This window comes from Elephantulus edwardii, unplaced genomic scaffold (assembly GCF_000299155.1).
Source record: "Elephantulus edwardii isolate Elephantulus edwardi_28Jun2011 unplaced genomic scaffold, EleEdw1.0 scaffold00256, whole genome shotgun sequence".
Lineage (NCBI taxonomy): Eukaryota > Metazoa > Chordata > Mammalia > Macroscelidea > Macroscelididae > Elephantulus > Elephantulus edwardii.
Genome location: NW_006400006.1, coordinates 2,884,299 through 2,910,547, shown reverse-complemented (window position 1 = coordinate 2,910,547; position 26,249 = coordinate 2,884,299). Strand labels below are relative to the sequence as shown.

Below are 26,249 nucleotides of genomic sequence, written 5' to 3'. Positions count from 1 at the left end.
TACCCAGAGATAAAGCTTACCAGGAGGAAAGGGTAGGGTAAAAGCAAAATCATAGGGAGAAAGTGAGTAGAATGGGGTTACATTGTGGAAATTGTAATTGTTGTCAAAAGCAAAGAATGCTCAAATGGTTGAGGAGAACACTAATTACCTTTGTGAACTTTCACTCAAATAACAATATAAATGTACATTGAAGAAAAGAACCGTACAGTTCATCAGGTGCTATTCCAGAGACTGGAGTTACAGCAGCAACAAGAGAGGAAAGATCTTGTAAAATTTATTTTCTGATGAATGAAAGAGAAAAAATTTAACAAGGAAATAAACTGATATGTATTAGGGTTTCTCATGGAGATGAATGGCAGGTAGGAGAAAATCAAATGAGGTAAAGCTTGACTTGGAATTGTTGAATCCTTTTTCATGGGGCAGTCAGGGAAAGAAACAAGAACAAAGACTTGAAGATTAAGTTAGCAATGAAAATCCTATGGATCATAGAATATTGTCCGAGACTGTAATTCACCTACTTTGGATGGACTAGGCACTGGACAAGAACATAATTTCTGGAAATGGGAAAAGTCAAGAAGGTCAGGGGAAATCTTACTGAGAGATTTTGACAGTAAGTCCTGAGCAATGCGCTCAAACACACCGGTGATCATGGAGAGGGTACTTGACTGGATACAGATTCATTTTGTTGTACGTTGGGTCACTTTGAGCCACGGTTAACTTAACAAGAAGTTGCTGTTGTTGGGTACCATTGAGTTGGAAGCAACCTCTAGCTGATCCGCCAGTGGGTTTTCAGAAGCAGTAAATTGTATGGGAAGAAACTGCCTATCTTTCTCCCTTGGTGTAGCTGGTGGATTTCAATAATGTACCTTTGCACTGGTGGCACAATTCCTTGCCACTAAGCCATCGGGGTTCGGGAAAGTTTTCTGAGGAGGTGACATTTTAGTAGAGACCTGTTGGAGTGAGCTACCACAGAAGGTGAGAAAACAGATTCCTGGTAGAGGGAGGTGTAGGCAGTTAAGTTCAGAGGTAGGGAGATGCTTGGTACACTGGAAAAAAATAAAGATCGTCCTAACCTTACCAGCCAAAGCATCAAAGAGCATCTACTAATGAATGAAAAATAAGAGATAAATACCCAGGTTAAAGCTTCACTTTTCTTCTGAGTGAGATTGTGAAGTCGTCAGAGGCTTTTGAGGAAGAATAAGGAACATCATATGAAACATTATGAATAAACTTAGTGCTGGCACATTAATGAACCTTTTACGTGTGCTATGAAGTGTGGGAAAGGTTGAGGATTACTTTTTATAAAAAAAATGGCTACATAAAAATAGGAAGTTATTGTAGATTGAAAAAAAATGTTTCTTTGGCTCCATTTAGTATTTGCTAGGCTGTGCTCAAAATTCCACTTATAGTTCAAGTAAAAAGAATAGAGCAATTCAACAAAATAGCACTGTGTTTTATACTCACAGTTGCACAATTTAATGAAAATGTGATCTCTGAAAGTAAACGGACATGGTATGAACATCAATATGCTCATTAACTAGTTGCTACGGACAGGATGCACAGATGAGTGAAAAAATGATCTAAACCTTGGTTTTCTGACCTTCTCTAATGCCTTGAAAGATAGGGATAATTCAACCAATTTCACATTACTTTCCTCTTGTCCAACTTCCCTTCCATGAAACTAAGGCTTGATTTAGTTTCCAAAGAATCTAATTTTGCCAAGATTGCTCCAGAGTGCCTCTAATGACACCCTTCGCTTACACTTCCACTCAGTGCCAGCAGCAGCCTGCACCACCAAATTATTGTGAAGCTGAATGAAATAGAGCCATTCATCGGAGCTAAGTAAAAATAAACAGTTGAAATTGCCTGTCTGTCTCAGCGGGGAAATGAAGGGCCCGTTAAAGATATCTTCCCTTTTAATAAGAAATTTTATTACTTTGGGGTGTGTTGTGTCCCATTCCCTAAGTCAGCTGGCTGCCACATCACCTTTGTTGTTTCCTGAACCCATTTTCCAGTGGTATGAGGTGTCCTCTTGCTCAGGACCCATAATAGCTATGTGATGAATCCTTGAAGCTGGTGAGGCTGAAGGAAAGCATCGTAAAAGTATTCTGAGTCAACTGTTGCTCCTTCCCTGTCATTTTTTTTTTCACTTGTTTTCTAAGCTTTGCTGCCATTGCACTAACACTGCATGAAACTCCAGAGAGTATTTAGTGCAGGGATATACCTCTTCCTTGAGTCTGTTAAATGAAAGCATCACTTGAAATGCAGTAGAATATTCCCAGAAAATAGTTAAAAAAACAAACAAGCAAACAAACAAAAGACATGCTTAGCAAAAAAGAATTAACTTATTTTTAAGAAAATAATTGGGAGTTATAGTAGCCAATGACACCTGCTGTTAGTTTTACCTGTGCCAGAATCATTGTTTGCATTGTGGTGAATTGACGTGAGCTAATCTCGGATTCAGGATTACCACATTCACAAGGGACCACTGCCTGCTCAGCCCTGCACCATCTTCATGATCATTGTTTTGCTTTATTCCCTGTCGAGGCTGCTGTGGATTTTGAGAGCTTTGCAATTTCTTGGGCTCATTTTCCATCATTGCATTGGAAACCATTCTGTTGTAATCTATTTTTCACTGGTATGTTTTTAAAGGTAGATTGCCTGACCTTTCTCCATAATCTCTATTCATCTGGAAGCTCCAATATCCAATATGGGTAACTCTGCTGATATTTGAAATATTGGTGACATAGCTTTGGGCTACACACAAGCCATTGAAATAAAGCAAAATGACACATGGGAAGTGACTAGTACTTTTGAACATCAGATAAAATTGCAATGCATTTCATCATGTTTCTTTTTACTTTTCTTCATATGTCTAAAATAAAAAGGAAATGCTTAATGACCAAAAACATATTTGACAAACTAGAATAAACAAAAAAGATTTCAAATGAGAAAAAAAATGATCTGGAAGAAAGCAGTCAATCCTCAGCCAATCCCTTAAGATACAAAATAGATCTTGCTTAAGACATCCGTTTTTATTCAGGTCCTTTGAACATGAAGGAACTTTTATTATCTCTGTGTATTCCAGGTGTATTCCTTTTTCGTGGTTTTGTTCTAGTTTACTAAACATCACAGATCAGAAGAATTAGTGTTGGAGTTTGTTAAGGATAATTACAAACTGTACTTTGAAAGGCAGGAATCATTGGAGGGGCTGGCTAACATTGAAAGTTGAAAATCAGAAGGACACATTTTCAAAAAGAATTATAGATAAGTAGCATGTATTACAAGTATACAATTCTCTTTAGTGCTTCTGAAAAAAACCAAAATGTGGTTGAGGAACACTGGTATCAAATGCTACTACAAGTTCAAAAAGGAATACCCTTGTTTCAGATGACTCTGATTCATCTGCTAATATCATAAACAACTAATCTTCTGCTAACAAGTTATTTCTTTGAATATACCAATAATTAATGCATGTAACCTCTCAGAATGGGAAAATTACCTTGTGCAAGAGGCTGGTTTCTTAGTGGCAACTCACATTCTGAATACCACTGGCTGGTGTGTATACAGAAACTGTACATTCTGCTTGTAAGGTAGAGGCAGACCCATCTCTTGGCTGTTTTTGATTCTTTTTCAGCCATTCAATATGGAGCAGATCATTGGAACTCACAATGGACTCTGTCTTGTGCCTGAGAGCCAAAACCACAAGTGTTGTGGAGAAAGGAATTAATCCATCTGCGCCCTTCTTTAGAGCCTCAAGAATTCTTGTCAGTCCCTTCAGTTCTTACTTTAAAACAATCCTTACCCCTCTTAATTTTGAAATGCTTATGAAGATTAGAATTTACAGTCTTCTTATTTCTCTTTTTCATATATATCTTTTTCAATAGGGCAGTATTAAATCCAGTGGAGAGAGGCCAATTCAAAGCACTCAGTCACTCTTGATCTTTCTTTTCCTGGGATTTTAATATATTCTCTTTGTAAGTCACCCTGCACCTCTCCATGTCCCTCGGTGAGGGTATCTCAGGCTTAAATTGTACCTGAAATTGTGAATTGTGTCATGCACACCTCCATGGAAAGCAGCTAAGCCTTCAGCATAGAGTAGACCCACATTCCCAGACAAAGACATCAGAAGATCACAACTGAGCCTCAACATTCACTGCTTCAGAGTATCCCTGAGACAAGATGAGTAATTAACGTTAATGTTCCCTCCTGTTCCAATCACAAAAAAGGATAGGATAATTCTGATCCTATGAATCATCTGAAGAACTAATATATTAAGGGACTACTTCCTTTGTTGTGTATACAAATATGAGTATGCATATTGTCTCTTGCATTTCTTGTTGCTGTTTCACGATGATAATACAAATCAAAACCAATTCTTAACAGAAAAGTTTTAAACTTTTACATCAGTGGTCATTGCAGCATTACTCACAATAGCAAAAGTGTGGAAACAAAGCAGGTCCATCAACAAATGACTAAAAACATTATAGTGCATTCATACAATGAAATTCTTAACTGTAAAGATAAACTAAGTCCAGAAACATGCTAAAATGTGGATAAAATTTGTTAGCATCATGTTGAGTGAAACAGTCACAAATATCTTATGACCCTGGTTATATGAAGTTGTTGTTATTGCTGTGTACCCTCAATTCTGAAATGATTCCTAGCTAGCCCTCTGTTGAGTTTTCAGAGGCAATAAACCACATGGGAGGAGACTGCATGTCTTTCTTGGAGCAGATGGTGGATTTGTACCATCAAGATTCTTTATCATAAAGCCACCAGCTTTCGTATGAAATAGGTGCAATATATAAATACAAAAACGTATGCTAATGTTAGATGGATCTTAGCTGAAAGCAGGGAGTACCAGAGGAATGTCTATCTGTGTTTCATTGACTATGAAAAGGCATTTGACTGTGTGGATCAAAGCAAACTGTGGCTGACTCTGAGAAGAATGGGAATCCCAGAACACTTGATCGTGCTAATGAGAAACCTATACTTGGACCAGGAGGCAGTCGTCAGAACAGAGCAAGGGAACACTTCATGGTTCAAAATTGGGAAGGAGTACAGCAGGGATGTGTCCTGTCTCCATACATTTTCAACATATTTGCAGAACAGATTATCCTATAGGCTGGGCTGTATGAGGAGAAGCGTGACATCAGGATTGGTGGAAGATCCATCAACAATTTGCATTATGCAGGTGACACAACCCTGCCTGCTGAAACTGAGGAGGACTTGAAGCACTTGCTGGAGAGGGTCAAGGGCTATAGCCTTCAGTATGGATTGAGGCTCAATGTCAAGAAAACAAAGATTCTCACCACTGGGCCAATTGGCATCATCGTGATGGATGGTGAAGAGACTGAGAGTGTTAACAGCTTTCGTTTTCTTGGTTCCACAGTCAACACTCTTGGCACCAGCAGCCAGGAAATTAAAAGATGTATTGTGATGGGGATAGTCTACTTTTAGGGGCCTCTCCAAAGTACTGAAGAGCAACGATGTCTGTCTGTAGAGTAAGGTACACCTGACACAAGCCATGGTCTTTGCAGTCACTTGCTATACATAAAAGAGCAGGACAATAACTAGGGAGGATAGAAGGAGAATTGATGCCTCTAAGCTTTTGTGCTGGAGAAGAGTATTGAATATACCATGGACTGCTAAGAAAATGAATAGGTTCATGCTGGAGAGGGTTAAACCAGGCTGCTCCTTGGAGGCAAGGATTCTGAGGCTTCATCTGGCATACCTTGGACATATTGTAAGGAGGTACCAATTCTTGGGGAAGGACGTGATGCTTGAGAAGGTCGAGGGACAGCACAAGAGGAAGAGACCTTCTATGAAGTGGATTGATTCAGTGACTGGGTTAGTGGGAGGTAGATATGTTGGAGAGAGTGAGATTGGTACTGTCAGAGCAGGACAGAGTCATAGGTGACTAGGTGACACATAACAACAACAATAACACCATTCTTGATTATCATAAGTGAGAGAGAAGATGAAATGGGAGTCATTTCTTAGAAAGCAATGTTGGAAATGATTTGGAAATAATGAGTATTGTTGTGTACTATTAAGTTGGAACCAATTCATAGCTGGCCTTCAGTGGGTTTTCATTATGGGAGGAAATTCCCTATCCTTCTCCCTCAGAACAGCTAGTGAACTTGAACCACGTGCCTTCAGGATTGCAGCGCAGCTTCTTGCCCCTAGGCCACCAGCGCTCTTGGTTATAGTTGAACAACATTGTAAAATTAATGTCTTTAAATTTCACATACATAAAATGTTAAATTAGCAAATTTTACTGGAAAATTTTTATAGTCTGTTGTTCTCTGGTGGTGGAGTGATAAGAATGTGCTACAATCCTGAATGCATGTAGTTTGACTTTGCAAGCTGCTCTATGGGAGAAGGGGTGGCGAGGCGGTGGCGTTCTGCGTGCGACCTTCAGCGCTCTTGGCCGACTGGCTTGGCGTGCTAGCCCAGGATGGGAGAAGGATAGGCAATCTCCTCCCATATGATTTACTGCCTTTGAAAAAAAATAAGAAAGACAATTTTTAAAAGATACATAAAGAACCTTGACAGTCAAATCACATTGTCTCTAATTTCTCCTTTATATTTTTATTTTAAGAGTGAAAAGAAGTTGAACTACCTTTGAATCCACCAGTTACTCCACAAGAGAAAGATGGACAATCTCCTCTCATGCAATTTAAAGCCTCTGAAAACATAACTGCAGAGTCAGCTATGAGTCAATTCCAACTAGATGGTACACTACAGCAATGAATTCGTTAAGGCAGCACCAGCTCCGGTAACAAGCAAATCCTCAAATACTCAATGACTCAAATAAAATAAATTCTCTTCTACACTTTGAGTTTCCTCTTCTCAGTTATTTTGCTCAGTCTTTTCATCTTCCAAAGGATGATTTCAAGATCTAAATTCAATGCACTAAAGGGTTTACAAAACTCCCATTCTTACCTTTTTCTGACCCTCCACATTTCCAAGAATGTTATCCCTTTCCAAGGGAAATTCTATAGAAGAGTTACGTTCTGAAACACATGGGGCGATAATGTTGATTGGTCCATCTGGGTAATGTAAGTGGTAGTGCCTTTGGAAACTGATGTTGTTTGTCGTTGTTATGTGCCATTGAGTAGCTTGCGACTCATAACGACCCTACATACAACAGTCCTAAACTCTGCTCTGTCATGTGCCAATTGCCCTGTCTCCAATACACCCATCCTGACTACCCCAGTCACTGAATCAATCTACCTCATAGAGGGTTTTCCCCTCCAGCGCTGTCCCTCCACCCTCCCAAGCATGATGTCCTTCTCCAAGGACCTGTTCCTTCTTACAAGATGTCCAAAGTATGTTAGACAGAGCCTTAGAATCCTTGCCTCCAGGGTCCTTTCCAGGATGAATCTGTTTGTTTTCCTAGCAGACCATGGTATTCTCAATACTCTTCTTCAGCACCACAGCTCAAAGACATCAATTCTCCTTCTATCCTCCCTAGTCATTGTCCAACTCTCTGATGCATAACAAGTGATAGCAAAGACCATGGCCTGTATCAGATGCACCTTAGTCTCCAGAGAGACACCATTGCTCTTCAGTACTTTGGAGAGGTCCCTAACAGCAGACTTTCCCATGGCAATGTGCCTTTTAATTTCCTGGCTGCTGGTGCCAGGAGTGTTGACTGTGCAGCCACCAAACTGAAACTGTGAACAATCTCAATCTTTCCATCCTGATGCTGCCAATTAGTCCAGTGGTGAGAATCTTTGTCTTCTTGATGTTGAACCTCAATCCATATTGGAGGCTGTAGTCCTTGACCCTCTGCAGCAAGTGCTTCAGGTCCTCCTCAGTTTCAGCAAGCAGGGTTATGTCATCTGCATAACGCAGATTATTGATAGATCTTCCACCAATCTTGACCCCACATTTCTCCTCACAGAGCCCAGCCTCCCGGATAATCTGTTCTGCATACAGGTTGAAAAGGTATGGAGACATGACACATGCCTGGTGTATGCCCTTCCTAACTTTGAACCAAAGTAACGAGAAGTTGAAAATTCAAATCCATCCAGAGGTTCAAAGACCTGGAGATGTACTTTCAAAAATCGGTCATTGAGGAGAGACTATGGAGCATACTATGGACACTGACACATGGATTTATGATGAATAAGAATCAACTCAACAGCAACTGGTGTTTATGCACTAACTAATCAGTGTGGGTGATGTGCCTTAACACTGAAATTTGAATAAAATAGAATAGCTATACATACCAGAAATGAGACAATGGAAAGTCAAATGAAAATATGTGTTAAAATCCTTTTCAGTGGGGAAGTAAACCCCTAAAACTATTATCATAAATTTGCTAATTTTAGTATTGCTGTAAGATTAGAGATATATTTCTGGATTTGTCTACATCTATCAGAACTTCTTTACTGAGAGAATGGGGAAAAGCCTTTAAAACTTAATTGTATAATTGCTTCATGATTGAGTTAGTGGCTGGTTTTGAATGACCTGAGCCACTCAATCACAAACCAAAAAGCCTATGCAAATTAAAATATCAATGTCAATTAAAAGTTCAATGAATATTTATAACAGCTTGTAGGTTTGTTTCATGTAAAATTTATGACTCAATTGAAATATAATTTTGTAAGCACCATTCATAATACATTGGTATGCATTACGAAAGAAATGCATTTAGTAAATTTAGTCCTATTTTGTAGGCTTCAGAGAATGATTTTATTATTTCTTTTCAAGTAGTTAAAAATATACTTTAAGTTAAACAAAACATATTAAATAGTTGTTTTTATTGGTCTGTTTTATATTTTTATTATTTTATAAATTATAGCTTCTCAGTTTGTCTACAAAGCAACTTCCAATTAATAATGTTCCTATAGAAAGATGATCTCATAGTGGTAAGAAGCTGCAATCCTGAAGGCGCATGGTTCGAAGCTACCAGCTGCTCCACATGATAAAGTTGGGCAATCTCCTCTCATGTTATTTACTGCCTCTGAAAACCTGCGAGAGGGCCAGCTATGTATCACTTACAACTCTGGCATACAGCAATAGAAAGATAAAGGGCTACAACCAAGTGTTTTAATAAAATGGCCATGTTCGTATTGTAGTACAACCCAGTTATCTCCTGTACCAGTGATCATGACAGGGGTGATCTGGAGCAGGGCGGTGGGAAGGTAGGCTTACACAACAGAAACACTCTCATCATTGCTTAGCAATGCCTGTATGAGTATTGGAATGAACATATCATTGGTTCTTGATGCCTACTAGGGGTCAGATTAAGGAAAGTTAGTGGTGTATCATCTAGCTGCCATCTCTTACCTATATTAACTAACATATAAATAGCAAAAATGTTCATTAATGGCCTTCCTACTGACTTGACTTGTTAGACACCATTGAGTGCAGTACAATTTATAGTGAATTTATGAATAGCCAATCTAAAAACTGCCTTCTGAAAACTGTGCCGTCGATTGTGAAGTCACTGTGTCAATCTGTCGCATTGAGAGTCTTCCTCTTCTTTACTAACTGTCCATATTACGAAGCACAATGTCTCTTTCCAAGGAATGTCCAAATTACAACAGATGAAGCTTTGCCACTTTGCTTCCAAGGAGCATTCTGGCTGCACTTTTCCTAAGATGTATCTGTTCGTTCTCTTAGCTGCCCTTGGGATATCCAGGACTCTTCTCCAGCACTACAACTCAAAACCACTAATTCTTCTTCTGTTATCCTTATTCATGTCCATCTCTCTAATGCATAGCAGGTATTTGATGGCCTGAATCAGGAGCACCTCAGTCTTCAAACTGACATCGTTTTTCAGCAATTTGGAGAGCTCCCTGACAGCAGACTTGCCCTATGCATCTCCTGATTTCCTGATTGTTAGTACCAAGGATGTTGGTTGTTGATCCAAGCAAGATTAAATCATTGACAGTTTCAATCCTTTTTCCATCTATGATAATGTTAACTTTGGTGCTGTGGTGAAGACCTTTGTTTTCTTGATGTTGAGATATAATCCATATTGATGGCTGTCAGTACTTGAACTTCTGCAGCAGGCATTTAATATTTTCCTTGTTTCCAACAAGGAAAGTTGTTTGATCTGCCTAATGCAGGTTATTGATGAGGCTTCCTCCAATCCTGATGTCCCATTCATTTTTATAGAGTCTGGCCTCACAAATTATTTGATTATTTGACAGGTTGGATAAGTGTAGAGAAAGGATACAACACTGATGTACACGCTTTCTGTTCCCTTGCTCCTTCAGACAAAAACTTCTTGGTCTAGATATAGACAGGTGTGAGCACAATTGGATTTGGAATTCTGGGTTTCCCATTCTTCTCAATGTTAGCTATAATTTGTTATGATCTACATAATCAAATGGCTTTGGAGAGTCAATAAAACACAAAGAGATATTCCCCTGATATTCTCTACTTTAAGCCAATATCTGACATCAGCAATGAAATCCTGGTCCCTCATTCTCCTCTACAGTCAGCTTGAACTTCTGGAATTTCCCTGTAAATGTACTGTTCTAGCGGTTTCTCAAAGAACTCAAACAATATTTTGCTTGCATAAGTTATTAATGATATTACTAGATAATGTCCACATTCTGTTGGATCACATCTCTTGAGAATGGGGATAAATATTAATCTCTTCCAGTCAGTCAACAAGCTATCTGTCCTCCAGATTTCCTGGAATAAACTGTTGAACAGGTCCAGGGCTGCATATATTAGTTGAAAAACGTCAGTTGATACTCTATCAATTTCTGGGGCCGTATTTTTTGCCAGCATCTCAATGCAACTTGAACATCATCCTTCATCACCACTGGTTCTTGTTTATATGGTATTTCCTGAAAATTTTCAGTGTAAATTAGTTCTTTTTGGTACACAATTGTGTGTGTTCCTGCCATCTTGACTATATTTGCAGAAAGAATTACTGGAGAAGCAGCAACATTATCTGCAATCAAAGCCAGACAAGTTACCCATTTTGAGAGAGACTTGATTTGTTGTTGTTGTTACGTGCTGTCGACTCGCTTGCTACTCATAGCGATCCTATGTACAACAGCCCTAAACTCTGCTCTGTCTTGTACCAATCACACTGCCTCTGACTCCCATCCCGATAACCCCAGTCACCGAATCACTCCATCTCATAGAGGATCTTCCCCTTCTGTGCCATCCCTCCACCCTCCCAAGCATGATGTCCCTCTCCAAGGACCTTTCCCTCCTTACAACATGTCCAAAGTGTGTTAGATGGAGCCTCAGAATCCTTGCCTCCAAGGAGCAGCCTGGTTTAAACCTTTCCAGGTTGAGTCTGTTTGTTTTCCTAGAAGCCCATGGTACTCTCAATACTCTTCTCCAGCACCACAGCTCAAAGGCATTAATTCTCCTTCTGTCCTCCCTGGTCATTATCCAACTCTCTGATGCATAACAAGTGATTGCAAAGACCATGGCCTGTATCAGATGCACCTTGGTCTTCAGAGAGACACCATTGCTCTTCAGTACTTTGAAGAGGTCCCTAACCGCAGACTTTCCCATGGCAATGCGCTTTTTAATTTCCTGGCTGTTGGTGCCAAGTGTGTTGACTGTGGAGCCAAGCAAACCAAAGCTGTGAACAATCTCAATCTCTTCACCATCCATCCTGACGTTTCCAATTGGCCCAGTGGTGAGAATCTTTGTCTTCTTGACATTGATCCTCAATCCATATTGGAAGCTGCAGTCCTTGACCCTCTGCAGCAAGTGTATGAGGTCCTTCTCAGTCACAGCAAGCAGGGTTGTGTCATCTGCATAACTTAATTTAGTTATACAAAATTGAAAATGTTGTTGTTATTGTTGTTGTGTGCTGTAGAGTCAGAACCGACCCATAGTTGACCCTCTAGTGGATTTTCAGAGGCAGTTATCTCACGAGAAGAGATTGTCCATCCCTTTCCTGCGGAGCTGCTCGTGGCCTCAAACCAAGTGCCTTTGGGATTGCAGTGCAGCTCCCTGCTACGCGGCAACCTACTAATTAGACGGGAATTGTTTAGTCTCTAAAATACAACTAATTGCATCTTAATTCTTAAAATACAGAAGATAAGTGAATTAGTTAGATGCCTTTTGGTCCACATAAACTTAAAACCTGAAGGATGTCATCTACTTATTCATAAAAGATGACATTTGTAAAGGGTCAGACTTCAGGGCCAAATTCATCAGTGTCTCAATGCTAGTAGTATGAATTTTCTGATTCCTTTGTCTCTCATCTCGATCTCTTATATTTTATGATAGAAAAGTAGCTATAAAAATATCTCAGATTTCATAGCCACATACCATGTAGGTCAAGAATGTGGATTGACACAGTGAGTGTAATAATGTGCATATCAGAGATCGTGAAAATGACACAGGGAAAAGGCAAGGTTTTAATTTGTTGTTCATAGAGTCTGTATGAATCCTCGATGACTTGATACTTGACAACATCTAAGAACAAAAACACCACATACATACACTGCTGAGAGAACAATGTGCTGTTCTTACATTCTAAGATCAAGGCAGATACTTGCCCTTTGAGGCTCCACAAGGTCACAGGACCACTCCTGAACCATGGCTATTGCAAGAGGAATAGTATGTGCTAACTTTTACCATCAGACTCCAATTCTATAGCTTGGTGGAAGCTCAGTTTTTCATGAAGTACCTGTACTATATACTCCAATAAATACTTTAAAATGTTTGAGAAGGAAGAAAATGGGAAAATGAAGACTAGACAAACTCTTAAACCAAACTCAATGTCTTTGAGATGATTCCAACTCATGGTGACACTCCATTTGGTTTCTGAGATGATAAATATTTAAAGACTGCCCATCTATCTCCATTAAATGGGGGTTTCCGACCACTAACCTTCCTGTTAGCAGAGCAATACAAAGTACATTATATTACTAGAGCTCTTTGAAGACCAGGTTGTGGTGGTGGTGTATGTCGAGGCAGAACCAACCCATAGTTAACCCTCTGGTGGATTTTCAGAGGCAATTAGTTGCACAGGAGGAGATTGCCCATAATTCTCCATCAGAGCAGCTGGTGGGCAAACCAGGTACCTTTGGAATTGCAGCACAGTTTCTTACAACTAGACCACTAGGAATCCAGGTAGACAGCCTAAAACCAGCCACGGTGGTGCAGTAGTTAAGTGTTTAACTGATAATCAAAAGGTCAGCAATTCAAACCTAGCCAGTTGGTTCATGGGGAAAAAAATAGCTGGTGATCTGCCCCTCTGAAGGTTAAAGATGAAAGCCTAAGATTAAAGATTAAAGCTTAGATTAAGACCACTAATGTGAAAAGGTTTATCAACAGATTGAATCAATATTAGTGAATTCACTGAGATCAAAAGTGAGAGAGAGGGGAGAGAAAAAAAATGCCAAACTATCACATTCATTTTTAAAAAAATATGCTTTTTCTCTAAGTCTCTGGAACATTCACTCTATTACGACATTCTTTTTCTCTTACTGTTCTTCTAGTTCCTTCACCTTGCTCCTTTTATCTTTCCAAATTAAAAAATAAAAATTAAAAGTGTTGATGCTTGGAAAACCCTGTAGGATGATTTACCAGTCAGTGATACACACAAATAATAACAATTTGCTAAAAATGCAATCTACTCCATTACTAAGAACTTATTCATAAAAAGAAAAAAATATGGAAATTAAACACTTCAACTCTGGAACCAGATCCTGTAGTAGTTGTTATGTGCCATCAAGATGCCTGTGACTCATAACGATCATATTCACAACATCTCTGAATCCTGCCCTGTCCTGAGCCAGTCTCACTAATTCCGACACCCATACCCCACTGCCCAAGTTACTTTATCAATCCATCTCATCCAGGGTCTTCCTTTCCTGAACTCTCTCCACCATTCTGAATATGATGTCCTTCTACAAGAACTGGTCCCTCCTGGCCATGTGCCCAAAGAATGTGAGATGGAGCTTCAAAATCCTAGCCTTCAAGGAGAAACTTCGTTTCTCCCTCTCCAACACAAACTTAATTTGTTTTCTTAGTGGTCCATAGTATGTTCAAGACTCTTCTCTAGCATCACAACTCAAAGTCATCATTTCTCCCCCCCTGTCATCTTAAGTCATTGTCCAGCTCTCTGATGGATAGCAAGTAATTCCAAAGACCATGGCCTGCATCACGTGCATTTTAGTATCTCGACTGGCTTCATTCCTTCTTAGTACTTTGGAGACGTACCCAATAGTAGATTTTCCCAGTGCAATTTGTCTTTTGGTTTCCTGACTGCCAGTGCCAAGAGTGTTGAATGTGGAGCTGAGCAAGCTGTAATTGTTAACAACCTTAATCTCTTCTCCATTGAGTGCTACCAGTTGACCCAGTGGTGAGAATCTTTGTCTTCTTGAAGTTAAGCTTCAATCCATATTGAAGAATAGTCTTTGACCTTCTGTAGCAAGCACTTCAGGTCCTCCTCAATTTCAGCAAGCAAGGTTGTATGATCTGCATAATGTAGGTTGTTGGTGAGTCTACCTCTAATCCTCATGCCACATTCCTCCTCATAAATCCTAGCCACCTGAATGAATGGCTCTGCATATAGATTGAAAAGGTATGGAAACAGGATGTTTTCCTGACTCACTTCTTTCCTGAGATCTGTTGGCCTAATGGCAAGAAGCAGTGATGCAATCCCAAAGACAAGTGGTTCAAGGCCTGCTCCACAGCAGAAAGATGAGTAATCTCCTCCCATGCAATTACTGCCTCTGAAATCCTGCTGGGGGGTCAACTATGGGTCTGTTCAGACTCTATGATATACACAACAACAACAACAACAACCAGGTCCTAGACAAGTGAATATTATTTTTTCGACTTGTTAACAAGGGAGCCCTGGTGGCCTAGTAAGTAAAAAGTTGTGTTGTCCACCCAAAGACCAACAGTTCAAATCTACCAACTGCTCCGTAGTAGAAATATGGACAATCTCCTCTCATGTGATGTATGGTCTCTGAAAACCTATTGAAGGGTCAGCTATGAGTCAGTTCTGACTCGATGGCACATAGCAATAACTGCAACAATCTCTTACTTGCAGCATAATGTTGGCCAAATTACTTAAAATCTTTCTACGTTGTTTTTATAAACTATAAAATATGAAAGTAGATCATGTGTATGACTGTTACAGGCACAAATAGAAGTTATAAGAGAAGCAAACAGAATAACATCTAGAATATTTTAACACTGGGCAATACTTTGCTATTATTACTTTTGGTAGACTCAATGTATAATTAAAAGGTACCCACTTTAAATGAAAACAGTTTACACTTGATTACTGGCCAAACTGAATCTACCAGCTGCTCTGTGGGAGAAGGATGGGCAATCTCCTGTGTGATTACAGCCTCTGAAAACCCACTGGAATGTCAGCTACGGGTCAGTAACCTGAAAGCTGGTGACCTCAATTTATCCAGCAACACTTTGGAAGAAAAAACCTGAGGTTCTGCTTCAGTAAAGATTGTGTTTTTGTTGTTGTTATTGTTGTTATGTACTGTCAAGTCAGAACTAACTTACAGCTGATCCTTCAGTGTATTTTCAGAGGCAATAAATCACATGGGAGGAGACTTCCCATCTTTCTCTCTCAGAGTAGCTGATGGATTCAAACTGCGTACCTTCAGGTTGGCAGTGCAATTTCTTACTATTAAGCTACCAGAACCCCTTTGTAAAGATTATAGTGAAGAATATCCTGTGGAACTCAATTCTATTCTACAGCCATACATGAGGTTGCCAAGAATGAGAATTCCCTCCATAGGGATGTGTTTGGTTTTGGTTTCTTATTTTTGATATACCTCTTAAAGATGCTAATAATTCATTTACGTGCAAACAAGGATTTTATGTGGTCTCGTGACAGCACAAGAAAATTCAGAAACTACTTGTAGTCTATATTCATAGGTTTCATTAGCAATTAATAATGTAGAATATGTAATTTCTTCCTGTAGAAAAAGCCTCACAATTAAAATGAAAGTAATTTGCCCCACTATGATATAGTGCTAAACACATTAACCTCATTATACTGATATGATCGTTTTGCTGACTTTATATTCTGCTCTATATTTGTTCAACTCAAATAATATTACAGTGAAGTGGGTTTTGTGTTTTTATTTTGTTTCAGTCTTAAATCCATGTTAAAGATGACCTCACTGTACTATCTAATTAAAGATATTTCTTTCATCATCAAGGGTGGAAACTAGATATATTGGTAAGGAGAAGAACCTCATTTTTAGACTCTTATTTCTTCTGATGAAAACGTTACTTAAAACGAAAATCATCATCTGTCTTTGCCAGTATTTTAATTCTTTATAAGTGAAATGTTTTTAATTGGAAGTCGTTAGCAAAGTAAAGAGGTAGGGGGGAAAAAGAAGTAGATAAGAATCTGATTGTATGTTGTAGAATGGGTTTGACATCAGAGTGGGGGTGTGACAAAAAACTGGATAAATTATGTACATTGTATTGGAACAGATGAGGGAAAGAACAGATTAGAAGTGATATATGATTGAGTATTATGGTTAGCACAGGAATCCAGAATTAAGGTTGCATAGAGAAGTATACTCGGGTTGGGGGGTGGGAGGAAGGGACGTGGGTATTGTATATTAATGAAGGAATTTTTTTTTCTTTTTTCTTCTCTCTTTGGAGGGGGAAGCGAGCTGGTGGGGAGGGGTAGGCAGAGAGAAAATGGTGGCAATGAATGAATGGAAATCCAAAACCTCTGTAAAAAAAAAAAATTAAAAAAAAAATCTGATTGTAAAGAAATGAAAGCTACCAAACCTTGGAAGACTGAAATAAAATCTTTTACCAATTTTCCAATCTTTAGCTTACATAAAGCAGCTTTCTTTCCCCAAATAATCTTTCTCCCATTGATGATGGAGACTTGGTTACAATCAACTATTTTCCTTCTCTTACTCCTCATGATGAAAGAAGATATCTTCTTTACCATCTTCATTTAGGAAAAATCCCAGTGAATGGATATCTCTGCACTAACCTTAATCATGTGTCCATCATTATGGCTAATAACTTGTTTGTTATTTAGTTATATTAATGGGTACCAATTAACACATTTGGTACCAGCAATCAAAAAATAAGGGGATGCATTGCACTGAGAAAATATGCAATTAGATTCCCAAATTATTGAGAATTAGTGATGTCAGTTTGAAAACTAAGGTGTGTCTAATTCAGGCTATAGTCTTTCTGATTACTTACTGTGTATCTGAGAGCTGGGAAGTGAATAAGGATGACAGAAAAAGAATTTACACTTTGAGCTGTGGTGTTGGAAAAAAGCACTGAACATCCCATGGATAGCAACAGAACGAACAGATATTTCTTGGAGAGGGTGCAGCCAGAGTTCTCTTTGGAAGTAAGAATGATGAAGCTTCGCTTCACATACTTTGGACATATTGCTAGGAGGTCCTTCTAATCCTTGGGGAAAAACATGATGTTGGGAACGGTGGACAGGAGGCAACGGAGAGGAAGATCCTCAATCAGGTGAATTGACACAGTGACTGCTGCAATGGGCTCTTGTGTGTCAGGAAGTGTGACTATGGCGCAGGATAAAACAGGGTTCAGAAGTTTTGTTCACAGAGTCACTATAACAACAACTACAAAAACAATGAGTACCAGTGTCAGTTCCTATTAAATTGACTCAAATTAGTTGTTGTTGTTGTTGTTGTTGTTGTTGTTGTTGTTATGTGCCGTCGAGTCGCCTGCGACTCATAGCGACCCTATGTACAACAGCCCTAAACTCCGCTCTGTCCTGTGCCAATCGCACTGTCTCTGACACTCCCATCCCAATTATCCCAGTCACTGAATCAATCCACCTCATAGAGGGCCTTCCTCTCCTGCGCCGTCCCTCCACCCTCCCAAGCATGATGTCCCTCTCCAAGGACCGGTCTCTCCTCACTACATGTCCGAAGGAAGTTAGACGGAGCCTCAGAATCCTTGCTTCCAAGGAGCCACCCGGTTTAACCCTCTCCAGGACAAATCTATTTGTTTTCCTAGCAGTAGTGTCTTTTTATATGTTGAAGTGAAGTTGTGCTCTACATGGATTTTCAATGACTAAAATCTCAGAAATAGATTGCCAGATCTTTTTTCTAGGTTGCCTCTGAATGAATTAGATCTTCCAATATTTTAGTAAGTCACCAAATATGTTCACTGTTTTCACTATCTAGACATTCCTGTAAAAAGAAGTGCTGTTATTATTATTACTGCTGTCAAGTCAGGCCATATTTGTGGTGATCTCATGTAGAATGAGACTGTACTACTGTAATCCTTAGTGTTTCCATCTGCTGATTGTTTGTAAGTGGGTCACCATGTAGATTAACGGACCTGTCTGCCTCATCTCCCGTAGTTGGAAAACTCCACTGAAACCTAGTCAGCAATGTGTGAACCTCCCTGGCACATGAGTGGTGACTGTGTATAAGGTGCATTTGGCGAGGAATAGAACCTAGAACTCTTGCACGGAAACAAGAACTCCACCATTGAATCCCCAAACGGTGGGAGGAAATTAGTAGTTAGCAGATCTGTGAAAGTTTAATTCAAATGACAAAAGCAGGTATTTCATAATTTACCAATTCTCTGAGGCACTTAGATCTTTTTTCACTTTGAACCAAACTAAACAACAATACAATAATGTGAGGAGGTAGCTAATCCACCATGGCAGCTCTGTAGAGTCCACAGACATGTACATACGCCTGAGGCAGGCAGAGTACCTGCCCAAGAGCTCACTCTGATGAAGAGCTACCAGGACCCCTTGCAGCAGCCTCCAGCCCACAATGCCCTTAGTGTTCATAGCGCAGGCCAGCTCTGGAGAAACATCTCATCTTACTATGGGGCAGTCTCCTATAGTTTGTTGACACACTTCTGAATTCTGCTCCATGTACAGAAGTGTCAGAAAATGGAGATTATACAGTTATGAGAAATTCTTTTGCTTACTTAGTGCATATAATTGCTGATTAGTTTGGCACTTAGATGTATGCTTTAACATTTTGCCTGTGAAAGATGAATAAATTAGCCCTGCAGTAACCATATCGACAGCATTTCTGACTTGTCAAGATGTTCCTTTTTCATTTCATATTTTTTAAATTAATAAAGGAACAAATCTCACCAAGGAACAGATGAGAGGAATGGGTTGTGGTTACTTTCTTAGGGGAAATGTGGGACTCCTCCGCTAGTCTTATCTTGCATGTGTCTGTCATAATGACTACTAAAGGGGTGTTTAGTCTATCGCCCACATGAACTTGTGACATACTGGACTACTAATGAAAAAGCCCCTTACATCCACTCAGAATTACTTCACAAAACAGTTCCAGCAAGGTACTTCTGAAAGATCTCAATCAAGTAAAACTCTGTGGGTCTGGAACGCATTGGTTTGCTAGGTGACATCTTAATGGTAACTTGCTACTTTGTTCATTTGATTGAGATGTTTAAATATTCATACATCAATCATCCTTTAGAAATGAATAAAAACACATTATTATGTGATACCATTGTGATTTTATACAGTATCTTTGACAATTAATCAAGTAATAAGCAATTTCATATACACAGGAATATGATGGTCAGTATGATTTATGATCAGTCTGCTGTCAAGGACCTCTCCAGAGTACTGAAGAGCAATGATATTCATCTGGAGACTAAGATGCTCCTGACCCAGGCCATAGTCTTCACAATGCTTGCTATGCATCAGAAAGCTGGACAACGACCATGGATGATAGCAGAGTTGATGACACCTTTGCACTGACTGCTAGGAGACCAATGTGTTCATCTTAGAGGGGTAAAACCAGGTTGCTTCTTGGAGGCAAGGATTTTGAAGCTCCGTCTGACATACTTTGGATATATTTCAAGGAGGGAAAGGAACATAATGCTTAGGAGGGTAGAGGTACAGCACAAGAGAGGAAGACCCTTGATGAGATGGATTGACTCAGTGACTGGGGTAATGGCATGGGTCTGTCAGAGATAATAAGTTTGGCAGAGGATAGAGCAGGATTCAGAGCTGTTGTGCATAAGATCATTATGAGTCACAAGAGACTCAACGGCACATAACAACAAGTTTGGACTATTTGGTTCCATCAAGTTGACTATGACTCAAAGTGGCACTATGAACAACAGATCAAAACTTTGCCTTATTCTGCACCATCCTAAGCATTTCCGCTAGGCTCCAGTTTGTTGTTGCAGATACTGTATCAGTCCACATCATTGAGGGTCTTCCTATCTTTAGCTGACCTTCTACTTTTCCCAGAATGATGTCCCTTTTCCTTTTTCAGCATCTCTCCTTCTGATAACATACACAAAATATGTAAGACAAATTTCATCATCTTTGCCTCTAAGGAGCATCCCAGTGGCATTTCCTCCAAGATAGATTTGTCTGTTCTTTTAACACTTGATGAGATATTAAATAATGTTTGACAACACAATTCAAAGGCATTTATTTTTCTTTGATCTTCCTTATTCACTGTCTTACTTTCAGTTGCATATAAAGCAATTCAATATATCATGGTTTAAGTTACTTACAGCTTAGTTTTTAAACTAAATGCTATATACCCTCAAGACACACACAATGTATTGTGAGTCATATACAAATATTGGAGAAATAGTATAAAATCTTAAGTGGTAATTGAAAGAATAAGCCACTATGAACTTACTGTGGGCTAAAATGGTCAAACTCTGTTTCTTAGAAGACACAGGGCCTGAAGTGGGTTTTGGATGATAGATAGGCAACAAGGGATCATTCAGAATCTCTATTTCTATGATTGGTATAGACATAGAGGGTTGGAATTACATTGCAGGCAATAATATTAACCTGAGCCAAACCACAAAGGTGATCCCAGAAGCCTGTGTGTGTGAAAAGAATATGATGTGCAGTAAATCATGTTTGAGGTTAGACGGGAAGATGATGAAAGCCGGACAGAAAGTTGGTCACGTGACGCAATGGTTTGCTGAACAGGAAAGACATGAGAACAGTAAGCAAGGTAGGGGTGGGAGCAGAAACGCAAGTCCTATTTCTCTGTATGCCTGTGTGCGTGTGAAGAGAGGAAAGGAGAAAGCAAGAAACATTCTAGAAAGACATAGGTAAGAGAGCGGTCAATTGTCGAAAAACGAAAGTTGTGAATAGCGACAGAATCATAGTAAGTAAGTCAGGCTATACGTAGATTTTTACAAAAGTAAACAGGTATTCATTGACGTTGCATGTAAATAGAAGAAAGGAGAATTATAACTCCAGAATTTCCAAATTAGAAGACTTGACTTTTCAGACATAAGCGTTCATGTCGGGGTATCTCTTAATTCCTTCAAAGTGCCCAGGAACTGAGCGCCTAATTTTTTTCCACTCATTTTTTAAATGAGATTGGAAACAAGCCAGTTTCTGAAATTATTCCATCTGTGTGTTTTTTTTATTAAAGGAATAATTGACATGATATTTATGAAAAATATCTTGCACCTCTGAATTTTCATCCCCCGCCTCCTCTATATTGATGCTTGACTTCTCTCACAAAGACTGATAAATTAGATTTGAAAGAAGTCTTACTTCTAGTTAAAGAAGAAAAAGAAATGTATTTAAATCAAAGAGGATAAACCTGTTTTGTGAAGAAAAGCCTCATCAGAATCAGGTTGTAATTATCCCTGAGTTATGAATAGTAAGAGAATGACACTTGTTTCTTTTAGCCATAAATTCTGACCTCGGAATTGTTCCTGACAAAATGTTATTTTCTCTGTGATGCATGTATACTTGCAAATAATGTGTATATATATGATATAATATAAATATTACATATGTAATAATGTATATATGAGACCTCATGTGGTTTTTTTTGTTATTGTTATTAGAAGCCGTTGAGTTATATAATAACTCATAGCTATGAACAACAGACCTGAACACTGTCCTATCATCATCTCTGACACACTTGAACTTGTTGCTGCAGTCAGTATGTCAGTTCATCTTCTTGGGGGTCTTCTAATCTTTCACCAAATCTCCACCTTTCCAAGCATAATATCCTTTTCCAAGGAATGTCTACTTTCCTAACAACATACCCAAAGTGTGTGAGATGAAGCTTCACCAGCCTTGCCTCCAAAAAAGCATTCTGGTGGCGCATTTCCCTGTTTGTCCTCTGGCAGCCCATGGGATATTCAGTACTTTTCTCTAACACCACAACTCAAAGGTATAAATTATTCTTCTGTCATCCTTATTCATTGTTCAGTTCTCCAGTGCATACCAGATGATTGAGAAGAATCAGGTACACCTTAATTTTCAAACTGACATCATTGCTCTGAGATATTTTGGAAAGATCCCTGACAGCACACTTGCCCAGTGCAATATATTATTTTATTTCCTGACTACTTGTTCCAAGAGTGTTGATTGCTGATCCAAGCAAAATTATATCATTGGAAACGTCAAGCCTTTCTCCATCTATCATGATGTTGTCTATAGGCCCAATGATGAAGACCATTGTTTTCTTGATGTTAAGATATAATCCATATCAAAGGCTATAGACCTTGCCCTTCTGCAGCAAACATTTCAAGTCCTCTCTTTCAACAAGAAAAAATTGTTTTATCTGTGTAACACATATTATTGATGAGTCTTTGTCTGAAGCCACATTCCTCTTCAAAAAGTCTACCTTCACAGACTGAGTAGGTATGAAAAAAAATTAGTAATAGTAAATTAGTGATAAATAATTGTGCTACCAACAAAATACTCATGGCTCCAATATACCAGCTGTTCAGCAGGAGAAAGATGGGCAATTACCTCTCATGTGATTTACTGCCTCTGAAAATGCACTGGAGGATCAGCTATGGGTACAACTCTATCTATTAATACACTGAACTGATTTCAGGATCATGGTAACTGCTTGTATGTCAAAATAAAACTAGACATTCAGCTATTGGGTGGCTTTCTACTCAATGGTACATAACAACCCAGCAAGTTATATAAATACTGTCTATGTGTTTATACAATGAATCAATTCAGACTCATGGTAACTCCTTGAATGTCAAAGTAGAATTGCACTCCACAGGTTTTCAATATGCTATTTTCTGGAAGTAGATTGTCAGGTCTTTTTTCAGAGGTATCTCTCAGTGAAGTTTAACTTACAGACTCTCAGTAGCTGAGCTTTAAACATTTGCACCAACTAAGGCTACGCGCGCGCTGGCGTGCACGTGTGTGTGTGTGTAAATCTGTCCAAAAGGTTACTGAACTTCACATCTTTGTATTTTAAGAAGACTTATCATAAATAACATGTAGCTGATCTCAATTGTATTAAAAATGCGTCCAATTAGTACACACTGGCAGTCAACCAAAATAGCAATTCAGGTGTTACAAAAGAAGAGTTTGTTCCATTTCAGGCTTCAGCAAATTAGTGAAGTCTGAATTCAATTTGGGTACTTAATTCAAGCGCTGGTCAATAGCCTGAATAAAAAGAAATGAATCGTGACTTTTTACACTCTTTAAAACAGGTCAGCTCTATTAAAAAAAAATATTAGCACATCTTTGAAGAATAAGTTAAAAATTAAGTGTGTGGACTGTTCTTCTAGTGTGAAAGATACCATCAATTTAAAAGTCTTCTTGAAGGAGTCAGTATTCCTATGTTCCCATTCCATTCCTGTCACTAAGCAAGTGTTAGATAAGGGATGTCATCCCAGGAGACCTCAGATTACTCACTTGTAAAATGGGAAATTTGAAAGTCAGGATTTCCACATTCCTTTGAATCTTGGATTTCCCGTCATACTAATTTTAAAGTGAGGCTTTCATGACTTTTCTTTTGCAAGTGAGTTGTTGAAACAGAAATGGGATGTGGGAAAGCTATAATAATCCTTTTTCATATCAGGTTCTTGACCTTTTGACACACTACACTCAGCATAGATCTTTGCTCCTCTACAACCCTTCCCTGGGCCTTGTTGACTTTGCCTACTGTTCCCACAAGTACAGACGAGGTCCTATTATAAACTCTACTCCTACTTTTAGCTTGTCTGAGTGCAATATCTTATATATTTTTAGTCACTTGTGATTGTCTTTTATCTCCTTCTATGGTTTATGGCATAGACTATCTTATGTTTTCATTTGGTCTCCACACACACCACCTACCAGAGTATTAAGCACATGTTAAGTGTTCAGCAAAATCATGAGTATTTAAATTATGATTATTTTGATTAAAACATTATTCATTTCATTTAAAGAACTTCTGGTATAATGGACTGAAGTCAACATAATTCCCTCAAACACAATATGTGCACATTATACTTGAACTATCAATTTAAAATAAAGAAAATCAGAATTCTTTTCAGATACAAAGTTGGTGAAACTTTAGCTCACTTACTTTGGACACATTATCAAGAAAGACCAATCACTTCAAAAGGACATTATGGTTGATAAAGTAGAAAGTCCGTGAAAATGAGGGAAGCCTCCCATGAGATAAAATAAAAAATAGATTGTTAAAATGGCACAGGACTTGACATTTGTTCTGTTTTATATGTTTCCTGCAAATTTGAGCATATACGGCAACAACTAACAACAACATACTCATAATGACTAAGAAAGAATAAGAACATCTTCACCTTTAGGAAGATTCCAGTTTAAGACAGGTTTGGAAACAGGAGCGGCATTCACTTGCTAAACAATATGCCTCTGGAAACTCTATGAACTTTGATAAATGACAGAAGTTATAGAAAGTCTTCAGGTCTTTTGTTCCTAGGATAGTTATGAGTCATGCTTGACTCAATGGCAATCGACAGCAGCAACAGTGGCTTCATGATAAGGATTTGCGTGGCCAACCCAAAGGAGTACAGTGCAACTCTACTAGTTGCTCTATGGGAGAAAGATATGCAATCTCCTATGTGATTTACTCCTCTGAAAACCTGTTAGAGGGTCAATTATTAATTGATTCTGACTCTATGGTACATAATAACAACAAACTTCCTTTTTGAAAGTTCCAAGAGTAAATACTTCTGAGTTAGTTCAATCCGTCATATATGTAAAAAGACAACAGATCTCACTTCTATTTAAAGATTTTAAAGAGTAGTAGGTGAAATGGATTGTTGAATGTTTATATTGTTATGAGAAATTTTGTTGTTATGTGACGTTGAGTCACTTGTGACTCATAGTGACCCCTATATACAACAGCTCTAAATGCTGCTCTATCCTGTGCCTATCTTATTGTCTCTGAAACAACTACCGCCATTACACTGAATCAATACATTTCATTGAGGGTCTTCTTTTCTTTCACTGTCCCTCCATTCTCCCAAGCATGATGTCCCTCTCCAAGGACTGGTCCCTCCTGGTAACATGTCCAAAGTATGTCAAAGAATCTTTGCCTCCAAGGAGCAGCCTGCTAGGCTCATCCTTTCTAGGATGAATCTCTTTGTTCTCCTAGCAGTCCATGGTATACTCAATACTCTTCTCCAGCACCACAGCTCAAAGGCATCAATTCCTCTATCATCCCTAGTCATTGTCCAGCTCTCTGATGCATAGCAAGTGATTGCAAAGACTGTATGTCGTGTATCATGTGCACCTTAATCTCCAGACTGACACTGTTGCTCTTCAGTACTTTAGAGAGGTCTCTGACAGCAGATTTTCTCAATAAAATTAATATTTTAATTTTCTGGCTGTTTGTACCAAGAGTTTTGATTGTAGAGTCAACCAAACTAAGGCTATTAATCTCAATCTCTTCACCATCTATTATGATGCTGTCAATAGGCCCAGTGGTGAGAATCTTTGTTTTCTTGATATTGAGCTTCAACCCATATTGAATGCTGCAGTCCTTGACCTTCTTCAACAAGCGCTTCAGGTCCTCCTCAGTTTCAGCAAGCAGGATTGTGTTATCTGCATAACACAGATTGTTGAGTCTACCTCCAATCCTGATGCCAAATTTTTTTCTCATAGAGCCCAGATCTATCTGCATATAGATTGAAAAAGCATGGAGATAGGATACATGACTGGAGCACACCCTTCCCAGTTTTGAAACATGCACTGTTTCCTTCCTCTATTCTGACAAGTGCCTTGTGGTCCAGGTATAAGTTTCATATAAGCATGATCAAGCATTCTGGGATTCCCGTTCTTCTCAGAGTTAGCCACAGTTTGTTGTGGTCCACACAGTCAAATGCTTTTGCATAATCAATGGAACACAGATAGATGTTCCTCTGGTACTTCCCGCTTTCACCCAAGATCATCTAACATTAGCTACAAATGTCCCTAATACGACGGCTTCTTCTAAACCCAGCCTGCACTTCAGGCAGTCCTCTGTTGATGTGCTACTGTTCCAGACATTTTTGGATCACCTTTAGCAGAATCTTGTTTGCAC

The 26,249-nt window shown here is 38.9% G+C and overlaps 1 protein-coding gene across 4 annotated transcripts in view; it reads left to right on the top strand.

Moving 5' to 3' along the window:
* Positions 1 to 26,249, top strand: part of GRIK1 (glutamate receptor, ionotropic, kainate 1) — a 775,818-nt gene that overhangs the window by 229,053 nt on the left and 520,516 nt on the right. The gene's annotated exons all lie outside the window — the stretch shown is intronic.